Genomic DNA, 25,869 nt, shown 5'->3' on the forward strand with positions numbered 1-25,869 from the left:
AGAGGAAAAAGCCAAAGACCATCTGGAACCCTGGTGCACTGAAGCTCCCGGAAGGGGCGGCACAGGTCTCCCTGGTTGCTGCCGCTGCAGAGAGCCCCTGGGCAGCACCCCACGAGCGAACCTGAGCCTCGGGACCACAGGTAAGACCAAATTTTCTGCTGCAAGAAAGCTGCCTGGTGAGCTTGGGACACGGAAGCAGAATTTCTCTAGGAGGCATGGTCTGTGTTTACCGGAAGTCCCACACCCGCGGATCCCGGCCCGCAGCAGCTCTCTGCTCCCAGACCCGGTGAGAGAGAGACCCAACCGCCTGGTCAGGTGGGCACTCCTGAGGCTGCAGAGCGGAAGAGACCACCAACACTGCTCACCCCTGCCCACATCCCTGGCCCAAGAGGAAACTGTATAAGGCCTCTGGGCTCCCGTGGGGGAGGGCCCAGGAGCGGCAGGACTTCTGTGCCTGAGACACCGCCGGAACCTGAAAGAAACAGACCGGATAAACAGTTCTCTGCACCCAAATCCCGTGGGAGGGAGAGCTAAACCTTCAGAGAGGCAGACAAGCCTGGGAAACCAGAAGAGACTGCTCCCTGCACACACATCTCGGACGCCAGAGGAAAAAGCCAAAGACCATCTGGAACCCTGGTGCACTGAAGCTCCCGGAAGGGGCGGCACAGGTCTCCCTGGTTGCTGCCGCTGCAGAGAGCCCCTGGGCAGCACCCCACGAGCGAACCTGAGCCTCGGGACCACAGGTAAGACCAAATTTTCTGCTGCAAGAAAGCTGCCTGGTGAACTCAAGACACAGTCCCACAGGAACAGCTGAAGACCTGTAGAGAGGAAAAACTACACGCCGGAAAGCAGAACACACTGTCCCCATAACTGACTGAAAGAGAGGAAAACAGGTCTACAGCACTCCTGACACACAGGCTTATAGGTCAGTCTAGCCACTGTCAGAAATAGCAGAACAAAGTAACACTAGAGATAATCTGATGGCGAGAGGCAAGCGCAGGAACCCAAGCAACAGAAACCAAGACTGCATGCCATCATCGGAGCCCAATTCTCCCGCCAAAACAAACATGGAATATCCAAACACACCAGAAAAGCAAGATCTAGTTTCAAAATCATATTTGATCATGATGCTGGAGGACTTCAAGAAAGACATGAACACACTTAGGGAAACACAGGAAATCATTAATAAACAAGTAGAGGCCTACAGAGAGGAATGGCAAAAATCCCTGAAAGAATTCCAGGAAAACACAATCAAACAGATGAAGGAATTAAAAATGGAAATAGAAGCAATCAAGAAAGAACACATGGAAACAACCCTGGATATAGAAAACCAAAAGAAGAGACAAGGAGCTGTAGATACAAGCTTCACCAACAGAATACAAGAGATGGAAGAGAGAATCTCAGGAGCAGAAGATTCCATAGAAATCATTGACTCAACTGTCAAAGATAATGTAAAGCGGAAAAAGCTACTGGTCCAAAACATACAGGAAATCCAGGACTCAATGAGAAGATCAAACCTAAGGATAATAGGTATAGAAGAGAGTGAAGACTCCCAGGTCAAAGGACCAGTAAATATCTTCAACAAAATCATAGAAGAAAACTTCCCTAACCTAAAAAAAGAGATACCCATAGGCATACAAGAAGCCTACAGAACTCCAAATAGATTGGACCAGAAAAGAAACACCTCCCGTCACATAATTGTCAAAACACCAAACGCACAAAATAAAGAAAGAATATTAAAAGCAGTAAGGGAAAAAGGTCAAGTAACATATAAAGGGAGACCTATCAGAATCACACCAGACTTCTCGCCAGAAACTATGAAGGCCAGAAGATCCTGGACTGATGTCATACAGACCCTAAGAGAACACAAATGCCAGCCCAGGTTACTGTATCCAGCAAAACTCTCAATTAACATTGATGGAGAAACCAAGATATTCCATGACAAAACCAAATTTACACAATATCTTTCTACAAATCCAGCACTACAAAGGATAATAAATGGTAAAGCCCAACATAAGGAGGCAAGCTATACCCTAGAAGAAGCAAGAAACTAATCGTCTTGGCAACAAAACAAAGAGAATGAAAGCACACAAACATAACCTCACATCCAAATATGAATATAAAGGGAAACAATAATCACTATTCCTTAATATCTCTCAATATCAATGGCCTCAACTCCCCAATAAAAAGACATAGATTAACAAACTGGATACGCAACGAGGACCCTGCATTCTGCTGCCTACAGGAAACACACCTCAGAGACAAAGACAGACACTACCTCAGAGTGAAAGGCTGGAAAACAACTTTCCAAGCAAATGGTCAGAAGAAGCAAGCTGGAGTAGCCATTCTAATATCAAATAAAATCAATTTCCAACTAAAAGTCATCAAAAAAGATAAGGAAGGACACTTCATATTCATCAAAGGAAAAATCCACCAAGATGAACTCTCAATCCTAAATATCTATGCCCCAAATACAAGGGCACCTACATACGTAAAAGAAACCTTACTAAAGCTCAAAACACACATTGCACCTCACACAATAATAGTGGGAGATTTCAACACCCCACTCTCATCAATGGACAGATCATGGAAACAGAAATTAAACAGTGATGTCGACAGACTAAGAGAAGTCATGAGCCAAATGGACTTAACGGATATTTATAGAACATTCTATCCTAAAGCAAAAGGATATACCTTCTTCTCAGCTCCTCAGGGTACTTTCTCCAAAATTGACCATATAATTGGTCAAAAAACGGGCCTCAACAGGTACAGAAAGATAGAAATAATCCCATGCGTGCTATCGGACCACCACGGCCTAAAACTGGTCTTCAATAACAATAAGGGAAGAATGCCCACATATACGTGGAAATTGAACAATGCTCTACTCAATGATAACCTGGTCAAGGAAGAAATAAAGAAAGAAATTAAAAACTTTTTAGAATTTAATGAAAATGAAGATACAACATACTCAAACTTATGGGACACAATGAAAGCTGTGCTAAGAGGAAAACTCATAGCGCTGAGTGCCTGCAGAAAGAAACAGGAAAGAGCATATGTCAGCAGCTTGACAGCACACCTAAAAGCTCTAGAACAAAAAGAAGCAAATACACCCAGGAGGAGTAGAAGGCAGGAAATAATCAAACTCAGAGCTGAAATCAACCAAGTAGAAACAAAAAGGACCATAGAAAGAATCAACAGAACCAAAAGTTGGTTCTTTGAGAAAATCAACAAGATAGATAAACCCTTAGCCAGACTAACGAGAGGACACAGAGAGTGCGTCCAAATTAACAAAATCAGAAATGAAAAGGGAGACATAACTACAGATTCAGAGGAAATTCAAAAAATCATCAGATCTTACTATAAAAACCTATATTCAACAAAATTTGAAAATCTTCAGGAAATGGACAATTTCCTAGACAGATACCAGGTATCAAAGTTAAATCAGGAACAGATAAACCAGTTAAACAACCCCATAACTCCTAAGGAAATAGAAGCAGTCATTAAAGGTCTCCCAACCAAAAAGAGCCCAGGTCCAGATGGGTTTAGTGCAGAATTCTATCAAACCTTCATAGAAGACCTCATACCAATATTATCCAAACTATTCCACAAAATTGAAACAGATGGAGCCCTACCGAATTCCTTCTACGAATCTACAATTACTCTTATACCTAAACCACACAAAGACACAACAAAGAAAGAGAACTTCAGACCAATTTCCCTTATGAATATCGACGCAAAAATACTCAATAAAATTCTGGCAAACCGAATTCAAGAGCACATCAAAACAATCATCCACCATGATCAAGTAGGCTTCATCCCAGGCATGCAGGGATGGTTTAATATACGGAAAACCATCAACGTGATCCATTATATAAACAAACTGAAAGAACAGAACCACATGATCATCTCATTAGATGCTGAGAAAGCATTTGACAAAATTCAACACCCCTTCATGATAAAAGTCCTGGAAAGAATAGGAATTCAAGGCCCATACCTAAACATAGTAAAAGCCATATACAGCAAACCAGTTGCTAACATTAAACTAAATGGAGAGAAACTTGAAGCAATCCCACTAAAATCAGGGACTAGACAAGGCTGCCCACTCTCTCCCTACTTATTCAATATAGTTCTTGAAGTTCTAGCCAGAGCAATCAGACAACAAAAGGAGATCAAAGGGATACAGATCGGAAAAGAAGAGGACAAAATATCACTATTTGCAGATGACATGATAGTATATTTAAGTGATCCCAAAAGTTCCACCAGAGAACTACTAAAGCTGATAAACAACTTCAGCAAAGTGGCTGGGTATAAAATTAACTCAAATAAATCAGTTGCCTTCCTCTATACAAAAGAGAAACAAGCCGAGAAAGAAATTAGGGAAACGACACCCTTCATAATAGACCCAAATAATATAAAGTACCTCGGTGTGACTTTAACCAAGCAAGTAAAAGATCTGTACAATAAGAACTTCAAGTCACTGAAGAAAGAAATTGAAGAAGACCTCAGAAGATGGAAAGATCTCCCATGCTCATGGATTGGCAGGATTAATATAGTAAAAATGGCCATTTTACCAAAAGCAATCTACAGATTCAATGCAATCCCCATCAAAATACCAATCCAATTCTTCAAAGAGTTAGACAGAACAATTTGCAAATTCATCTGGAATAACAAAAAACCCAGGATAGCTAAAGCTATCCTCAACAATAAAAGGACTTCAGGGGGAATCACTATCCCTGAACTCAAGCAGTATTACAGAGCAATAGTGATAAAAACTGCATGGTATTGGTACAGAGACAGACAGAGAGACCAATGGAATAGAATTGAAGACCCAGAAATGAACCCACACACCTATGGTCACTTGATTTTTGACAAAGGAGCCAAAACCATCCAATGGAAAAAAGATAGCATTTTCAGCAAATGGTGCTGGTTCAACTGGAGGGCAACATGTAGAAGAATGCAGATCGATCCATGCTTATCACCCTGTACAAAGCTTAAGTCGAAGTGGATCAAGGACCTCCACATCAAACCAGACACACTCAAACTAATAGAAGAAAAACTAGGGAAGCATCTGGAACACATGGGCACTGGAAAAAATTTCCTGAACAAAACACCAATGGCTTATGCTCTAAGATCAAGAACCGACAAATGGGATCTCATAAAACTGCAAACTTCTGTAAGGCAAAGGACACTGTGGTTAGGACAAAACGGCAACCAACAGATTGGGAAAAGATCTTTACCAACCCTACAACAGATAGAGGCCTTATATCCAAAATATACAAAGAACTCAAGAAGTTAGACCGCAGGGAAACAAATAACCCTATTAAAAAATGGGGTTCAGAGCTAAACAAAGAATTCACAGCTGAGGAATGCCGAATGGCTGAGAAACACCTAAAGAAATGTTCAACATCTTTAGTCATAAGGGAAATGCAAATCAAAACAACCCTGAGATTTCACCTCACACCAGTGCGATTGGCTAAGATCAAAAACTCAGGTGACAGCAGATGCTGGCGAGGTTGTGGAGAAAGAGGAACACTCCTCCATTGTTGGTGGGATTGCAGACTGGTAAAACCATTCTGGAAATCAGTCTGGAGGTTCCTCAGAAAATTGGACATTGAACTGCCTGAGGATCCAGCTATACCTCTCTTGGGCATATACCCAAAAGATGCCTCAACATATAAAAGAGACACGTGCTCCACTATGTTCATCGCAGCCTTATTTATAATAGCCAGAAAATGGAAGGAACCCAGATGCCCTTCAACAGAGGAATGGATACAGAAAATGTGGTACATCTACACAATGGAATACTACTCAGCTATCAAAAACAACGAGTTTATGAAATTCGTAGGCAAATGGTTGGAACTGGAAAATATCATCCTGAGTGAACTAACCCAATCACAGAAAGACATACATGGTATGCACTCATTGATAAGTGGCTATTAGCCCAAATGCTTGAATTACCCTAGATCCCTAGAACAAACGAAACTCAAGATGGATGATCAAAATGTGAATGCTTCACTCCTTCTTTAAATGAGGAAAAAGAATACCCTTGGCAGGGAAGGGAGAGGCAAAGATTAAAACAGAGACTGAAGGAACACCCATTCAGAGCCTGTCCCACATTTGGCCCATACATATACAGCCACCCAATTGGACTAGATGGATGAAGCAAAGAAGTGCAGACCGACAGGAGCCGGATGTAGATCGCTCCTGAGAGACACAGCCAGAATACAGCAAATACAGAGGCGAATGCCAGCAGCAAACCACTGAACTGAGAATAGGTCCTCTATTGAAGGAATCAGAGAAAGAACTGGAAGAGCTTGAAGGGGCTCGAGACCCCAAAAGTACAACAATGCCAAGCAACCAGAGCTTCCAGGGACTAAGCCACTACCTAAAGACTATACATGGACTGACCCTGGACTCTGACCCCATAGGTAGCAATGAATATCCTAGTAAGAGCACCAGTGGAAGGGGAAGCCCTGGGTCCTGCTAAGACTGAACCCCCAGTGAACTAGTCTATGGGGGGAGGGCGGCAATGGTGGGAGGGTTGGGAGGGGAACACCCATAAGGAAGGGGAGGGGGGAGGGGGATGTTTGCCCGGAAACCGGGAAAGGGAATAACACTCGAAATGTATATAAGAAATACTCAAGTTAATAAAAAAAAAAAAAAAAGAAAAAAAAAAAAGATCAAAAATACGAGTGGCAGCATATGCTGGTGAGGATGCGGGTGCAAACATGTACAACCATTCTGGAAATCAATTTGGTGTTTTCTCAGAAAATTGCAGTAGTTCTACCTCAAGATTCAGCTATAACACTCCTGGGCATATATCAAAAGTATACTCTACCATACCACAGGGATACTTGGTCCACTATGTTTATAGCATCTTTATTTATAATAGCTGGATACTGGAAACAACCCAGATGTCCTTCCTCCGAAGAATGGATAAAGAAAATCATTTATACAATAGTGTACAACTCAGCTATCAAAACAAAGAACATGATGAAATTTGTAGGCAAATGGGTTTAACAAGTGCCAAGAGATAATGAACCCCATTGATGAAACTTTCTGGCCAGGATCTTATTTTATCTATCATCATATATAAGGAAGAACTATGTAAGACTCAAACATATAACTTATATATCTGCTTTGCTACGATTCTTGGAAAATCTGGGTCTCACAAATATAAGAGTTCCCAGTTCCGTGCAGCTGCATTTGGTATGCGCCCAAGTGACTCTTCTTGAAACACAGCATACTGTAAGTGTGGTGCTACTAGTCCATGATACAGGCAGCATGTGGCTCCCCTCAGCTTATTCTCAATTCAACAGGGTGTTGAGGGGATCAAAAGAAAAAGTATTTATTGTGTCAAATGGCATTTCCTTTATTCGCCTTACTAGCAACAAGATATTCTTGTCCAACATACAGGAAGAAAGGGCTAGCCAAGCTTGCACCTGCCAGAAAAGTGCAATTTCCCAGCTTTCCAATGGATTTGACTCACGGTTGGGCAGATGTTTTTTGTGACTCTGCTGGAGTTTGAACTTTTACACAAAAGCAACAATAATAGAAAGCTCAAAGGACCCTGCTAAATTCATTACAAAAGCCAGGCATAGGAATGAGCTCTACCTGTGAGTAATGCAGTTACAAGTCTATGCCTGGAAGCCTGTAATCACGCATCACACTCGCAAGCTTCAACCTGTCTTGTCTGCTGCATGTGTCTGAAATCTCTACACTGATGTCGGACTTGGACAAAAATCTGTTCTTCTATAGGTTGTCTTGGTCTACAGAGGTTATTCTGCAACTGACAGGAAAGCAAGCATTCTAAAAATGCATGAGCTGTCAAAGCAGTGAACTTGCAATGACCTGGAGCATCAGAAACAGCAGTGCTTGTAGTGAGAGAAGCACCTTGCAAAATGGAGTTTGTATCTAAGACAAGTCAACACTGCATAGAGCTGGAGGAATGGGGCTGTGGGAAACACTTCCGCAAATGAGAGCAGATGATCTCTAAAGTATCTCTCTGTCTTCAATATCTCTAAGCCCAGAAATTTAAATTTGGAGTTCAGAATTTGGTTCAATAAAGGGAAAGGTGTGGAATGTGTGGAGAGATGGAATGTGTGGACAGGTAATGGGATGTGCCTTTTGAGGAAACCTGGAAAGTGTTCCCTAGTAAAAAGCCATTGAATGAAAGCACAAAAGCACATAACTTTAACTACCCACTTCCAAAGAAATTAACCCAAAAATTTCAGCCAAAATTTAGTCTGTGGACTAGTAATTCTCAAGAACATGAAAATTTATTTTTTTTTCTATTTTGGTGAAAATTTCAGATGAGACTCTGAGTTGAAATATCACTCATTGCATCATTAATAAGAGTTGTTGATTTTTCTTGTTTTTTTTTTCCTTAGAAAGATGAATCAAGCATAAGTAAATGCAAAGGTAAATATATTTTCAGTACATTTTGAAGATACATTGGATTGTTTTTAGTGATTAGTCTTACATCATTATATATTTGCTTTGTTTTCTTAGAATGTCCTTTATTCTAGAGTGGAGTAGTATAATTATTCACCAAAAAATTCAAAAGCACAATGAGGGAATGGATCCTGTAGGGAAAGGAAACTAAAACCTGCCTTGTGGGACAGAAAGTGCCAGAGACAACACAAAGTAATGGGGAGGGGCAGTGGTGTAAGCCAGAGAAAGACTTCACTTCTTGGAAGTGAAGAGAAGCACAAATTTCAAGGAATTCATTCTACTGCACCTGCCCTTTGGCCCGTGTTTCCAATTCTCCATAGATACTTACTTCTGACATGTAGGAAGAAGAGGAAGTCTCCATGGGGAGTTCTCCAGCATCTCACCATGGATCTTCCATTTCTTACAAGGTTTTAAATTAAAGCAAGAATTTATTCTGCATGACGCCTGAACTCCTCTCTTTACTCAAAGAGATGGTCTATTAAGAACAGTTTGGGCACAGTGGGAGGAAGTTGGACTGCAATTCCCTGGGCTCACCATTAATGGATAAATTGAATGCTTCTGTTTGGGGCAGTGAGACAGGGAGTATACGGTATCTTTTGTGAGAAAGACATTTAAATGAAAGATCTTTTAGATGACTGTATTTCAGCTCTTTGTGTAAGCAGCCAGGTGTTCCACAAGGTTCGAAGTCACTCTAGAGTAATGTGTAATTAAAGTGTGACAACTGAGCCCCTCTGCAGGCTTTTTTAGACATATTCACCAAAAACAACTCTGATGGGAAATTGGAGAAGCTAATGACCAGCACAGAGAACATGTTTACACTCTGTAGCTGAAGGAGACAGAGTTGTGGCAAATGTCAGCTATGGTGAACTTGCAAAGCCCTGAAAGGCACAGTCAGAAAATAGAGAAATCTTTGTCTACATAGTCCTTTTCAGAATGGCATAAAAGCCTTGTGAGTTTCCAAAGTATTTTATGTATGCTTTATCGTGCTGCAAACATAATACTTTGTTACATAAAAATCCAGTCCTAAGTAGTTTGAAATCTCCACACTCACAGTGTAAGTCCAGGTTTTATTTTTTAAGAAGCAGTTTTATGTATCATCAGTGTTAATGAAAACATTATGTTCAATTCCTAAGCTGAATTGTGGATTTGAGAGATGTCATTCTAAGAACCATATGCTCATGTTCAAAACTGATGTCTTTGTATCTCCCCCTATTCAGGTCATGGAGATGTATAGAGGAAAATGCACATTTGGATGTGCATGTTATACTTTATCATTAAGGCTGATTATTTATAGAAGCAGAGAAAGCAGAGTGCTGTCAAAATGGTTTTAAATAAAATAAACAAGCAACTGCAGAAAGGTATATTTTGTAGCAGAAATACTTACCATAATCAGGATCCTTTATCTGTAGCAAAAAGAGCTGGTCCTGGCTGCCTGTGCAAGCAAAGCACTTTGGAGCAGCTGGACAAAATGCTGCAGGAGAGATGCAGCTGGGCTCTTCCTCTCTGGAGACTGAGATGGATCCCTCGGAGGTGGACTCAGCTGCTTATGAAACCCCCAGTGTACTTACAAACAGGCTCAGTTCTCCCAGTCAAATACACAGTATTTTGCAGAAAACAGATTTTTCCATCAGTCATAATATGAACTTTCTAGCCTGGCTGGAAAACAAAATAATCTCTTCCTAAAAAGGAACAGCAAATGTGGTTTATGTACAGATTAACGATATCACAAATATATTTTAAAGTGATGCTACCTGGTGTACTAGAGAGTAGTGTAGGATTGTGGTGACAAAGAATATAGGCTCTGCCACTACTTGGCTAGGTGAATGTACTCAGGTGTTGTCATTTCATTCAACCTCAGTGTATTCATATAAACTGGACTTATTGACAATAAAAATGGAATCATATTTTATTATGAATGTTCATTTACAAATAAGCAGTATTTCTTAAAACAAGGAAAAGATTTATAGTATAGGAATACTCTTTATATATCATATGTACCCTAACCTCCTCCCTTTTTTAACTCCTTACATGTCCATCCAACTTCCTCTCAAATTCAACAAATCCCTTCTTATTGAAAAGTATCTCTCTGTCTCTGTCTCTGTCTCTGTCTCTGTCTCTGTTTCTCCCTCTCTCTCTCTCTCTCTCTCTCTCTCTCTCTCTCTCTCTCTCTCTCACACACACACACACACACACACACACACACACACACACACACACACACATTTTAGGGCTAACCATTTGGCACTGGATAATCATTTAGGCGTTTCTTTCCTGGGGCAGACTAATTCTTCCTCTCTAAGCAGTTAACAATTATCTAGCTCCTCCAGTTCCTCATCTAGGGTTATAGCTTTGTGAAATTTCCTCCATCCATGTTTGTTTGTCAGCTGGTATCATTGTGAAGGTCTTTCTTATTCAAACATATTTTTGAGCTTTCCTGGATGTAGCTCCCTGTCACATATAGAAGACAGTTGGTTCACAGGAGATATCCTGGCCCCTCTGGCTCTTACCATTTTTCTGCTCCTTTTTCAACATTATACCCTGAGCCTTAGGGTTAGGGATTCTGGTGTAGATTGGAACCAAATCAGTTCTCTGATTTTTTTTTAATCAGTTGTGGCTTTCTTTAATGATCTTTGTCTGACATAAAAAGAAGCTTATTTCATGAGAAGTGAAAGTTATACTTTTCAGTGAATATAAGGATAGGCATTTTGAATAAAGTTAAATAAAATTATACTGTTTTAGGAAAATGGCTAGAGTAGGTTCTCATCTAAGGTTCATAACCATACCAACTACAGATAGTTTACTAGGCTTAAGGTATTAGATATGAATTTTCTTCTATTGAGCAGTCCTTACATTTAATTGATTGGCTATAGGTTACACCCAAAGTATAAATGCCACCATCATACCCTTGGGAGTATCTTGCCATGCTTGTCATTTCTGTGGTCCATAGGCTTTATAGCTGGAGTGGACTTTTAATTGCTTTTCTTCATTGGCAGCTTGCATAGCTTCATATTCTAAGATAACCAGACCTGGGGGAAGAGGCTTTCAGGCAAGCTTCAGCTCCATCCCTCCAAGTCCTGTGTCCAAAATTTGTGTTTAGTAACAGGGACTTATATTTGAGTCCTGGGAGGCAATCCAGGAACCATGGCAATAGCCTACATTGTTTTGATAGTCTCTTGGTTTCCTCTGACCAACAACTTGAAGGGATGTTTTCGATGTCCTGAACTGAGAATTTAGTTAATCTTTTGCTGTTGGCGGAGTGCACTTAAAATATGTGTCTATTTATCTCTGTATCTATCTCTATATATGTATCTTTCTACATATCTACGTATCCATGTGTTTATCTATTTATCTACCTCCATTTATCATCCCCAGCTATCTATCTACACTTACACTACACATATACTAGTATGTTTTCCATTGATTTTTCTCATCCCAACTGTTATTTATCCATATTTCCTACCTGTTCTTCAGTAGTGCCTTCCAATTCCATTCCCAGATAAAACCTTCCTTCCATTTTCTCATTTTCTTCTTTGTATCATCTGGACAGCTGGATCCTACTATGTTCCTCTTTATGGTTCATTTTTCTATACCCTACATTGATCTCTTTAAACTTCCCTGTTTTCCGAGGTTACTCCAGGTTATACAGTCATATCTAAAGGTTCTGAGCTAGGATCAAAAAGAAATAGAGAACTACGACTGTGTTATCTCACTCAGTATGACAGGTTCTTGTCCCATCTATTTACCTGATTATTTCATTACTTCGTTTTTTCTTTATAGATGCATATTCTATTGTATTTCAGTAACTACATTACATATTTGTTTTCTTTCTAGAGTCTCGTGACTGTGTATATCCCTCTCTTCATCCTGAAATATTGCTTCCAGTATTTTCTGTAGAGCTGATTTGATTTACATGACTTCTTTTAGCTTGTTTAAACCATGGGAAGCATTTCTTTCTTCACCAAATTAGGGCACATAGTTTTTCAGGGTACATTAGTCTAGGTTGGCAGTCATGGTCCTTTAGGCCTTAAAATGCCTTGTGGTTTTCAATGTTTCTCTTGAGAAATCAGCTGTTATTCTGACAGATTTTTCTGTGTGACTTGTGTTTTTGTCTTGAAGCTTTCAATGGTGTTCTGTTGTTCCTGTTCTGTACACTTAGTGTATGCTATGTGTGGGGATTTTCTTTTCTGATCTTATTTATTTGTGTTCTATGTGCTTCCTGTATTTGTACAGGTATATCTTTCTTTAGGGAAGTATTATTTTGTTGAAAATATGGTCTTTTGGCATGGAATGTTTAGCTTTTTCATCTTGACTCACATTTACATATTCCTCCTTGTGGTTTCCTTTATAAAATAACTTTTTTCATATTCCTCACTTATCCCATATATGTTCTTCTATTTTATTTTTGAGCCCTGATCATCTGTCTTCTGTTTGATCCATGATCCCGTCTACTCGTAAGGTAGAATTTTCTAATTAGGTATTGAGTTCTTCTAGTCCATCTTCATTTCAGCTTCAGTTTCCTTTAAGGTTTCTGTCTCTTTTCTGAAATTAGATTTCAAATTCCAACTTGTCTATATCATTTCAATCATCTTTCTGTCTGTATGTTCTTGAACATCACTGAGGCATTTATTGCTATTCTCCTTAAGTTCATTGAAGTGCTTATTTATGTTTTCTTTCGATGCCTTGATTTTTGGAGGAAATTTATACTTTTGCTTTTAAGTTCACTCTCTTGGGATTCATAGAGATAATTCTCACTGTAGAACATTTTGATAAGACTGGTGGTAGTGGGGATATAATGTCTTGAACCTAGTATATTTTGTTTGCTTGTTTGGTTGGGTGGTTTTTTGCTTTGTTTGTCATAAGGTCTAGTCATATGGATTTCTTCAATTGGTTTTGTGTTGGGTGTGAAGTTCTAGGCAGCCTCTGGTTTTGTTCTTGCCTAAGCTTGGTGGATCTCATAAATTGAGATCAGATGTGAGGACCTGGCAGATCAAACCTTCTGATACTTGGTATTGATTTTATATTATAAGAACTGGTATTATTCCAATTCAGTGGTAAACCAGGGCAGCAGTAAATGTTCAAACAGCTGGATCTGTTTAGGCTGCTGTCTAAGGCTGTGCTTTCTGATTCATGCCAGTGAGTAGATGAACATCAATAGTAAGCCTGTGTCTTGGGCAATCACTGGACTAGGCTTACCTATAGGCTTTCGCCTTAGCTTATCTAAAGATTGGGGATAGATTGTATTATCAAAATTTCAGGGACTCACCATTCTTGGATGTTATGCAAATATGCAATCTTGGGGATCTGGATATGGTACATGTAGAAGAGGGTTTGGGAGACTAACTTAACCTGGAGCAATGCAAATGATGTACAACCTGAGCAAAGCCTGGAAATGGATATGATATGGGTGGGCTTGTTCTGGTAGACTCACCAGACTGAGATATTATGCAATATGTATATCTGGGACAGAGCTAGAGATTTGGAATAGCACAATCAAGGTAGGATCTGAAGGAGTAATTAGACTTCAAGATATATGACGAAGGCTAGGCTTGGAAGTTGAATGTGTTGAGAGTGGTCTAGAATCAAATAGACTTACCAGGCTCAGCTAGCATACAAGTTATGTCAGCAGAGTTAGGTCTGAAAACTGAGCTGTTGGACTATGGTTAGGTGGCCTCACCAAAATAGACCAGAAAACAGAATGGGTGACCCAGGTGAGGCTTAGATATTGGATATGGTGGAAGTAGTTTAGGGTCATGTGGAATCAGTAGGCTGGGCTTGTGCTCAGTATGTGCAACCAGGGCCACATTTGGGAATTAGGAATGGTGCAGTGCCATGATGTCTCATCCTTTATTAGAGAACTTATAAGACATTGTTAAGGAAGGGCTAATCTGTTGTTTGGGCAATATTTATAGAGTCATGATTTGATTACTATGTACAATTAGGCATCATGGATAATCTATTTCAATATTCATTTTCCCTTTAAATTTGGCACCTGACAGTGGGCAAGCCTCACTAATATCCTTTGATCAAATTATATACTTTGTTTTGATCCAAATATTACTCTTCCCATAGAATTTCAATCTCCATTTAGAAATCACAGAGTATAATCATTTTCATATTTTTGCTAATAATGCTATCAATTTATATTTATTCACTCTTCTTTATAAATAGTGGAAATAAAATTTTTACCATGGCTAGCCTATGAAGCGTGAAATGCGCAATGGAATTTTCCAGTTATACTTGAGATAAAGACCATATTTGGTATGTGTACTCTTTTATCTTTCCATTTCTGTCTCTAGATGACAGTACAAATATTGTGGCCAGGATAGCCACATTGAATGATGAGGCAATCTTGAGTGTTAAACTATGCAAATTTTGATGGATCATAACATAAAAACTTATTCCTTCACTATCCCTGACCTCAAGCAGTATTACAGAGCAAAAGTGATAAAACCTATATGGTATTGGTACAGAGGCAGGTAGGTAGATAAATGAAATAAAATCAAAGACCCAGAAATGTGCCCACATACCTATGGTCACTTGATTTTTGACAGAGGAGATAAAACCATCCAGTGGGAAAAGATAGCATTTTCAACAAAAAATAGCTGGTTCAATTGGAGGTCAGCATGTAGAAGAATGCAAATCGACTGATTCTTACCACCCTGTACAAAGCTGAAGTCCAAGTAGATCAAGGACCTCCACATAAAACCAGACACACTCAAACTATTAGAAGAAAAGGTGGGGAAGAGCCTTGAGCACAGGGGTACTGGTGAAAATATCCCGAACAAAACACCAATGGCTTATGCTGTAAGATCAAGAATCGACAAATGGGACTTCGTAAAATTGCAAAGCTTCTGTAAGGCAAAGGATACTCGTTAGGACAAAATGGCAACCAACAGATTGGGAAAAAAATCTTTACCAATCCTACATCTAATAGAGGGCTAATATCTAATCTACGCAAAGAACTCAAGAAGTTAGATTCCGAAGAGCCAAATAACCTATTGAGAATGAGGTACAGAGCTAAACAAAGAATTCTCAGGTGAGAAAAATCAAATAGCTGAGAATACCTAATGAAAATGTCAATATCCTTAATTATCAGGGAAATGCAAATTAAAACAACCCTGAGATCCCACCTCATATCAGTCAGAATGGCTAAGATCAAAAACTCAGGTGAGGCTGGCGAGGATATGGAGAAAGAGGAACACTCCTCCATTGTTGGTGGGATTGTAAGCTGGTACAATCACTCTAGAAATCAGTCTGGAGTTTCCTCAGAAAATTGGACATTGTACTACCTGAGGACCCAGCTATACAACTCCTGGGCATTTACCCAAAATTGCTCTAACATACAACAGAGACACTTGCTGCACTATGTTCATAGTAACCTTATTTGTAATAGCAAGAAGCTGGAAAGAAGCCAGATGCCCTTGAACAGAGGAATGAACACAGAAAATATGGTATATCTACACAATGGAGTATTGCTCAGGTATCAAAAAAAAATGATTTCATGAAATTCATAGGAAAATGGATGGAACTAGAAAATATCATCCTGGGTGAGTTAACCCAAACACAAAATTTCACACCTGCTATGCACTCATTGATAAGTGGATAATAGAGCAAAAGCACAGATTACTTAAGATACAATCCACAGACAGCATGAAGCTCAAGAAGGACTACCAAAGTGCAGATGCTTTAGTCCTTCTTAAAAGGGGGAACAAAAATATTCATAGAAGGAGATATGGAGACAAAGTTTGGAGCAGAGACTGAAGGAATGGCCATTCAGAGTCTGCCCCACCGGGGGACCCAACCCCTATATATATAGCCACCAAAGCTAGACAATATTGATAAAGCCAAGAAGTGCATGCTGACAGGTGCCTGATACAGCTGTCTCGTAAGAGACACAGCCAAAGCATGTCAAATACAGAGGCAAATCCTCGTAGTAACCCATTGCACTGAGCATGGGACCCCTGTTGGAGGAGTTAGAGAAAGGAATAAAGGAGCTGAAGGGGTTTGCAACTCCATAAGAACAACAATACCAACCAACCAGAACTCTCAGGAACTAAACTACTACCCAAAGAGTACACATGGACGACCCATGTCTTTAGCTACATATGTAGCAGAGGATGACCTTGTTGGGCACCAAGGCTGGACCCTCAATCTATAGGAATGTCAGGGTGGGGAGGCAGAAAGGGGGGTAGTTGGGGAGAGGAAAAACCATTGTAGAAGAAGGGGGAGGGAAATGGGATAGGGGGCTTATGGACAGGAAACTGGGAACGGGAATGACATTTGAAATGTAAATAAAAAATATCCAATAAAAATTTTTAAGTGAATAAAATAACATGAAAAACAAAAACAAACCGAAAAAAACAAGTTATTCCTTTTGAGCATCAAGTTTACATTATCATCTGCGAATTGCATACCATGAATCATATTTTACATTAAAATTTAATTTTTAAATCTTGAGTAAGCACCTGTGCTTTAAGGTCTCGAATGCTCTTTTGAGATGATATATCACACTTTCTGAGCATGATTTCTAAGAGTAAGGCCAACCTAATAATAGTCCAGCAGTGGTCATGTTAGTTCCAAACAGAAGAGTAGCAAAATTATGCTTTAAATACTGATTTATCATTGTGCTTGGTGAAGTTACATTTAACTCAGATTCTATGCCTTTACCTCCAAAATATGTCATTCAAATGAAAAATGTTGTTGATTTATACCATACATTTTAAAAGAGAAATAATCAAAAATATCAATATAAGAAATTAAAAGATTTTATATAAATTATTCATATTTTCGACCCACAAATGACATCACCACTCTAGTTTAAAATGAGAAAGTTTATGTATTAAAAGTAAAGTATAATCAAAACAGATATGAAGTATTGAAATCAGTATAAATCTTAAAACTGATATTGTCCAAAGTTCTATTGTACTAGGTTAAGTGGCACTTAACCTATAGTCTCAGCTACTTGAATGAGTGAAACAGAAAAAAAAATGGAGATTGTCACATTAAGTAAAATAATCCAGAATCAGAAGGATAAATATCATATTTATCTGCAAATCTCATAAATTCAGATTTAAATTTATGTATACCTATGTGTATGAATATCCATACATACATGCAGACATGTGTGTTACATAAACATAAGAAATAAACTATAAGAATGGAGGAAGAATTCAAAAGGGATGGGTGAGGATGAGGGCAATAGAATATATATTTGTATATTAGGAGGGATTATCTGGGGAGAAGAAGGAAACCAGAATATGGGGAGGAAGGTAAATGAAAGGTGAGGGATAATCTAATTAACCTTAGTTGTCAATTTAATATAGCCTATCATCACTTGGAAAAAAATGAGTCTCACTTGAGTATCTGTCTTTTTCAGTTGGTTTGTAGACATTTCTGTGGGCAGTTGTCTTGATTTTGTTGATGTATCAGGGTTTAGACCATTTTGAACAGTGTCATCTTCTGTGAGCTGTGCAAACTGTAGCCAAAAATAAACCTCTAAACAAACCAACGAGCAATGTTGCTTCATGTTTTTTGCTTCAGCTTCCTTCTGTGATTTCCCCCAGTGGTTAGCTGTGACCTGGAAGTGTAAGGCAAATGTATCATTTCCTCCCTAAGTTACTTTTAATCAGAATATTTTATCATAGCAACAAACTAGATCCAGAGACAAATAAAAATGTTTAGTGATAATGTATATGTAAGAAAAATATCAAAATGAAACCCATTAGTCTTCAAATATTAAAAAATTTTCTTTTCTAACTAGTAAAGAACAAAACAAAGACCATTACACATATCTTCTAAATCCTGTGCTTTTATAGTATAGTCACCCTTTTCTTAAACTATTTTAGGGCCGAAGAGGCTATAATATGATTTTCATCTCTATATTTTTTGTCATTTTGAGAATGCTTTATAAATGGAATCATGAATTAATAATGTCCTGAGTTTAGAATTTATCCTTACCAAAATTTTGTTTAGATTCACCCCAGTTATTGTGTGTTATCCACACTCTGGATTTTTTATGGCTGATTTGTATTCCACAGGATGGACATACCTTTTGACAACTCACATGTTGAATTCAGCACATTGGCTCTGTTTTTAGTTTAAGAACATAACAAATGAAGATTCTAGAAATAACGCTGTACATGTTTTGTGCAGATGTAAGTTTTCATTTCTCTGACAGAACTCCCTAGGAATAAAATTTTTAGGATTTGTGGTAGTTGTTCATCTATTTTCCCTTAGTTGTTAATTAATTAATTAATTATTTTGAAACAGAATGTCCTTCAGCCTCCTCTGCTAAATTGCTATGTAGCCTGTGCTGGCTCATTTTGTGTGTCAACTTGACATAAACTGGTGTTATCACAGAGAAAGGAGCCTCCCTTGAGAAAATACCTCCATGAGATCCAGCTGTAAGGCATTTACTCAATTAGTGATCAAGTGAGGAGTGACCCTTGTGGGTGGTACCAGCCCTGTGCTGGTAGTCTTGGGTTCTTTAAGAAAGCAAGATGAGCAAGTTAGGGAAAGCAAGCCAGCAAGCAACACCCCTCCATGTCCTGTGTATCAACTCCTGCTTCCTGACCTGCTGGAGTTTCAGTCCTGACTTCCTTTGGTGATGAACAGCAACATGAAAGCATAAGCTGAATAAACCCTTTCCTCCCCAACTTGCTTTTTGATCATGATTTTTTGTGCAGGAATAGAAACCCTGTCTAATACAAGCCTGAAGATGATCTTGAACTTCAGTTTCTTCTGCTTTCACTCACAAAGTGCAAATATTAAAGGGATGTACTACTCTGCTTTTATTGTGCAGAGGCTAACACTCAGGACTTTTGCATATGCTAGGTAAATCTCTACTTCCTGAGTTACAGCTCCTGTGACACACTGTCAAGTTAATTTTAAGAGTGCATATACATTTTGGTCCTATGATCTTTTGGTCAACAGGTGTTCTTTTCTTTGAGTTCCAAGATATCTCACCGTTAAGAATTTTCTTGTTTATTTTACATATAATGTGAAAGATCTACTAGCTATAGATTGCAGGAAGGATAGAGAAATTTAGATGTAGTCCATCTTCCTAGATGTAGAATTTGTTCCTGTATTATATTTTTATGGTGAGCATGAAAATCTCAGAATTTTAATATTCTTAATATTCTTAACATTTTGAAGTCATACACATATATCTTCACGATGAAATAAACCATGATTTTAACAACTGAAACATACATTTTTGCTCTTAAACTAATGAAACAACATTATACAGTCACTGCTATTTATGTGTTACTCAGTTAATTGAGAGTCACTGTATTATACAGTTTTAAAATATTGATGGCTTTAATAACCAATCTTCTTGCTTTTATTTCCAGCCATATCTTGACTTTCTACTTGGACTGCTCTTTTGCTACTTGTAGTCAATTCTGAACCAAAGCCCCAAAATCAGTGTCAGATTTTCAGTCTATTTTTTTTTTAGAACAAAGATGTCCAATTTCAGATAAAGTGAGATAAGCATCAGATAAGCATCCACATACTTAATCAATGCTTAGTTGAATCAGCAGACTTCCACAAGCTTTTGAGGCTTGTCCATCAAAAGAGATTTTCTTCTATCAGTATTTGATTTGATTCAAGCTAACCTGTTAACCCTTTATCCTTTGAGGGGAAAAACAGTTTATGACTAACAGGTTTTTGTCAGTACATGAGCCTTTCAAATATAGTTTAGGCTATGTTTACATTTTTTGCTAATAGCTTAATGTAGTGTTAAAGGACTCTTAAATACGGTTGAATTGCATAGTCCAAGATAAGGAATACAAGATGGCCTTTTCTTTTTGTCTTTTGGAAATTTTAATGTATATATCTCTCTATATATTATATATAATTTTACTACTTGTGTGCATGCACATGTATGCATGTATGATTTTTCAGACTATTGTGTGGTTTGTCAACTCTAGAAGAAAATAAAATATTTTTAAAAGGGCTTTTTATTAAGAAAGCTATAATTATGTACACATGGTTTATGGACAAATTCTAAGTTGGCTTTTGCAATTTGTTTGTTTTAACCAATAGTTAGAAAATAATACAGATATGATAAAACCAAAGATAAGAAAAATAGTGTTACATTAGCATGGTGGTTTGGTCACATTTGGTTAAACAATTGTTCTTTTTAGATGACAATACTCACTTAAATTGTGCCATATGCATTTGCCTCTGTACAAAATCCTCTATATTTCTTTGCATGCGCTGTGTTTGTGTGTGTGTGTGTGTGTGTGTGTGTGTGTGTGCGCACGCGCGCGCTATTTATTAGTATTTTTGAAAATAATAACAACAATGAAAGTCAACAGACTTGCCCTTCAAAAAAAGTTCGTGTATTCCTCTTCACCTTTATTTTTCAATCTTGTCCTCCCCATCACTAAAGAATGTCAATCAGTTTTATGACACTGGAGTACAATAGAACTTTTCTTCTTTTAAGGAAGAAGAAAAACTGTAGTGACTTGAAGTTAAGATGTTACTAGAGCTGTACTTCCTCATATTCAGATTATAAAATATGCTTCATTCTCCTCTCACCTCGCATGCATGCCTTATTGTATAGAAAAGGTAGCAGCCCAGGCTACACTACTACCCTCCATGACACAGGAAGGTTGCTTTTAATGATAAAACACAGCTGTTATGCCAAGTCCCTCTGCAAAAGACAGTGATCCCATTATTACCAGCTCATGCATGAAAAAGCAAGTCAAGGCATTCCTTGTGAAGAGGGTCAGTTAATTTATTCTCACTGCTCTTCCTTTTCTTTCTGTTCTTCTCTCTTCTTTCTTCTCCCTTCATCCTCCTCATCTTATTTCTTTATTAAGTAAATCATTTCACTTCCTCTTGCCAAGGTGGCCAATAGGATGCCTATCTCTGAAGTCAGTGTTCACACAGCTTAGCAACACTGTGCTATGCTGTCACTAAGATCAAGTTTTTCAGTGGCATGATTTTCAGTGCCCAGTGTCCCCAGCGTTTCTGTTCATTCCTTCTAGATCTTCCTGAAAGCTGAAAATTTTAAGTCAGGATGTCATGTATTATCCTAATAGATAAGAAACTAACCCTTGCCTTTACTTTCTATTATGTTGTTACCAGTGGAGGAAAAGCTTGCATTTTCCTAGTTTTGAATCAGAGTCTGCTCTTCGAGAATCCATCAGACTAGATCTTAGGAGTTTCTGTATGTTCTTTCCAAATGCTGCATTTAAGTTCTCACCAGTTCAGCAGTCCCACTACTTGTTCTTTTTGTTTGATAGCAAAAGGGGCAAAAAAAGACAGAGCAAATTCTCCTCGTGATTGCAACAGCGGTGCATCTGGGCATGTGTTCCTCTGCTCTCCTTTTGATCCTATAGTATAGACCTTGGCAGCCTTCCTTAGGGTCATGCAGACAGCTCATCCTGTTGAAATATGACTTGTTTGTAACAGATGAGGAGACTTGCTTGAGTTTACCAAGCATGTCCTTTAGTATTACTCAACTCTCTTCTTATAGCACAGACTCTGTGCCTTCCTAAATGTATGGACATTCACAGTCCCCATTGTCTATTAGATGGAGACAGAGATGCTGGGTTTTATGATGTGACACACATCTCCCCAAGAACTTATGGTCTCCAATGAAACTAGGTACTTGGAATACATTTTCAATAGCATGTTCATGCCTGGCAGGTGTCTAGAAGCCTCTGTGGGCTTTAAGAACTCACAAACCCATATTTCCTCCACTGTGATAATTCCTCAGTCCATCTTCTTACATTCTTCTGGGTCCAGCTTGTTTTGTAGAGAAAAAAAAACACCTTCACAGTGAGATGATCTCATCTTGAAGCTGTACTTTTAAGAGAACATTTTGAAGAGTTATGCAGGGTAAAGACTGAAAGTCGTTGAAGTGGATCTTATCAAAAGTGCTTTTATTTGTGACTCCATCTGATATTTTTTTTACAGGCAGAGCAAAGCTGCCAGTCAACTTTTGAACTAGAAGATAATAGTGCCTAACACTGTTTTTCAGTTCCATCAAAAGTCCATAGAGAACACTTCTCAGTTTGTTTTTTGTGTCCAGAAGACCTGTCTGTGGTCTCCATGTACTTCAGCAATATGAGAAGCACTAAGTACCTATTTTTTCCTGATCTTCACTTATCAAGTTTTATAAGCAGTTCTAGCTAGACTGTAAAAAGCCCAACAAGCATTTGAAGCCATTTTGGGTTCAGTGCTCAGGCTTGCTATAAGAGGCTGTAGCAGGACAGCCAAGGACAGATTATTGATAGGTGCTTCATGAAGAAGCTTTCAAAATTTCTCCTCAGCCTCACTATTGATCTAATGGGTTTATTACTATTACTATTGTTATTATTTTCCATTTCGCTAATGACAAGGTTTCTTTTTTTCCATGATGCAGACAAAAGCCACCACAGTGGTATCCTGGGATGACTGAATAATCAGGGCCGTCAATACATTCTTTTATAGGGGAAGATTATGCAGGATAGTGCCATCTTCACATCAGGTGTCCAGGAACATTGTCATTTTCATCATTCTTTGCCAGTGTCTGTGTGTGTGTGAATTGGAACTATGACTACATGACTCCCTTGGCTGTGGTTGCTGTGTGCTGTGGGGTCTTTCTTTGTTCTGCTGCCTCTTACAGACTTTAATAGCCAGATCTATTTTTTCATCACAGACATTGGGCCAGAATTTTATACCTTATAGGGTCACTTCATCAAAGTCACTGTTCATTACTTCAATTGTGGCCACGAAAAGAGCAGGAGTCATATGTGTCTCCATGGACTGATAATACCGGGCCATTTTCTTCATCAGATTCTGTAATGTAGCCCCTAATACCTTATTATATTGATAATAGGTTGCACCACACACTACTCACACAATAAATTGCCTCTCAGACCCTTTGTTAAAACTTGCTGGAGTGAACTCCAGTAGTCTCAGAGTGCTTTAGTCACTACTAACTTCACATCCCAGCCCAGATCTTCTTTCCTCTTCTCTAGGAGTATGGCAGTCAAAATCCTATTGGACTTCCCTGTAACTGCTCCATATAAATACACTAGCAGATGGAACAAATTGCTTCTGAATCTGGCACTTTGATGTTCTTTGAGCTGTCAGGACTTTTGACATTGGGTATCAAGTAAAGAATGATTTCTGACCATTGCTTCACTGGGTTCTCTCTAAAGACAATGTCAGCAATGACAGGGAAGAAGCGTTAAGCTGGCAGGTTACTATATTCAAAGCTTACAAAATTGCTCTTAATGTTTCTGTCAAACATTAATGAAATAGCAGTTCTTTTTGTGGGTATTGTGACTAGATGTTTGGATTCTTATATGTCACAGAGGACTAGATATGTACATGAGTTATACCCCTGCCTCTGAGTTTCTGGTGTTCTGGGAGAGTTCCAGTGTTATAACCTGACAAGTTATAGCACCCCAGTTAAGAAACTTCTAATTAGAGTAGTGATAATAATACCTATTATGTCAAATCATTTCCAAGGTGAAGGTAGTAGCATCTGCTTTCACTCAAGTGAAACCTGGCCTCTCATCTGGCAGCTAGAATTAGGCTTAACAACTGGGAGTCAATGGTAATAGAAAATATGAAGAAGATCAGAGTCCCAGTTTTATTGCTCTGCTTGTTCTTGGCAGTATTTCATTATACGTGTCCCTCCTCAAGTCCACCCCATACATTCTTTGTTCTTTCCTTTTGTCAGTGGCAGTTATTTCTCTCTCAGAGGCATGGAAACCTTTTAGTGGTGGTTTGCAGTGGTTCTCACCATTTCTAATGCTGCAACTCTTTAAGACAGTACCTCATGCTCTGGTGACCCCCAACCATAAAATTATTTCTTTGTTACTTCATAACTGTAATTTTATTATTGTCACGAATCTCAATATAAATATCTAATATGAGGCTAACTGACATGGAACCCCTGTGAAAAGGTAGTTCTACTGAAAAGGGGGTCATGATCCACAGATTTAAAACCACTGGCTTAGAGGCTACCTAGAGCTTGATTGATCAGAAGAGAAAGAAAAAAAGGGAGGCTGAGATTAAACAGGAGCTAATAGGGAGAGCTATGCTAAACTTTAGATTATAGAAACTAAAAGCTACAGCATGAATATCAGAGAGTATTCAAATGACTTAATACTATTTGTGGGACAATGCACAGATCATTATCTTGGCTGAGTGGTGATGATATCTTTTAACCTCGACTGCCTTAAGGATATTATAGTATAAACTTGGGCAGTTGTGGTGGCACAACTTTTCATCTCAGCACGTGGAAGACAGGTTTATGCTTGTAATTTCAAGAATGGCTTGGTCTACATTTTTAGTTCCATGCTAGTTCTGGAACTACCAAGTGAGATCTTGTCTCTAAACAAAACACAACACAACAAAACAAAGCCTATCATTCACACAAAATGTATTCATTCTGTTTATGTGAGAGAACCTAAATTTCATTAAGTGCTCTAAAATTCAGATTGGTAGTGGGTTATTAAAAAAACATCAGAAAACATTGTTTATATGGTATGAAAGTACCATGTCTCAGAGTTCTTAGTCAAAGTGGTAAAAGTCCCTAAAACTATTGCCAATGTCACCCATAATACACAAAAGTACAAGGACTGACTGGTTTGTCTCTAAATCTTAGATTCATGAGACAGGAGTAGGATCTATATGTAATAAAATGTCATGTAAGTACCCAGTTCAAATAAAGTTCAAGGTTTCAGGGGCAGAAAAAAAATTAGGAGAAAAAAAGAAGAAAAAAGGACAAGTTTATTTTGCTTTGTGTGTTGACATATCAGTATGATACAACTAGCTGGGAACAGAAATAATCTGGCAGGTAGAGAGAAATGTACAATAGCTCAAGGGCTTCCTCTTAGAAGGAGAAGGAAGATATGGATATGGTTCAGGGGTAAAAGTCAGGAAACAGGTACCAAATATATATCCTGGAGGAAAACAGTGATCATTAGGTAGGACGAGATAGGAAACAGATCCAGAATATGCAGTTATGGAGATCGTTTGTATGAGGCATAAGCAAGCAAATAAACAACTGGTTCTTTATTTTATTGACAGATATGACTTTGGACAGATATGACATAAGAGGTTCATAAATGCGAGGCAGAGATGATCAGAAGAGCTGCAGATAAGGATGACAGAGAAATTTGAATATTTTTCATTGTAGACATGCAGATTATGTTTCCCAGTCTTGTCTAGAAGGTTTGTGGAATTGCTAAGTACTTTTTTTAATCATATACTGGTAGGTTTTAATATGGTTTGATATGATGGGCCCAATATTCTCAAAGTGCTTAGATAACTATCTTTGGAAAAATCACAGACGCAACATGAAATGTGTAGTCTGTAAATATCAATGATTCCATTGTTGCTATAGTATGTGCTTTCTGAAGAAGCCTACTTTAAAATTTGCATTGAAATTGGAAGATACTATAA

Source organism: Rattus norvegicus, chromosome X (genome assembly GCF_036323735.1).
Source record: "Rattus norvegicus strain BN/NHsdMcwi chromosome X, GRCr8, whole genome shotgun sequence".
Classification (NCBI taxonomy): domain Eukaryota; kingdom Metazoa; phylum Chordata; class Mammalia; order Rodentia; family Muridae; genus Rattus; species Rattus norvegicus.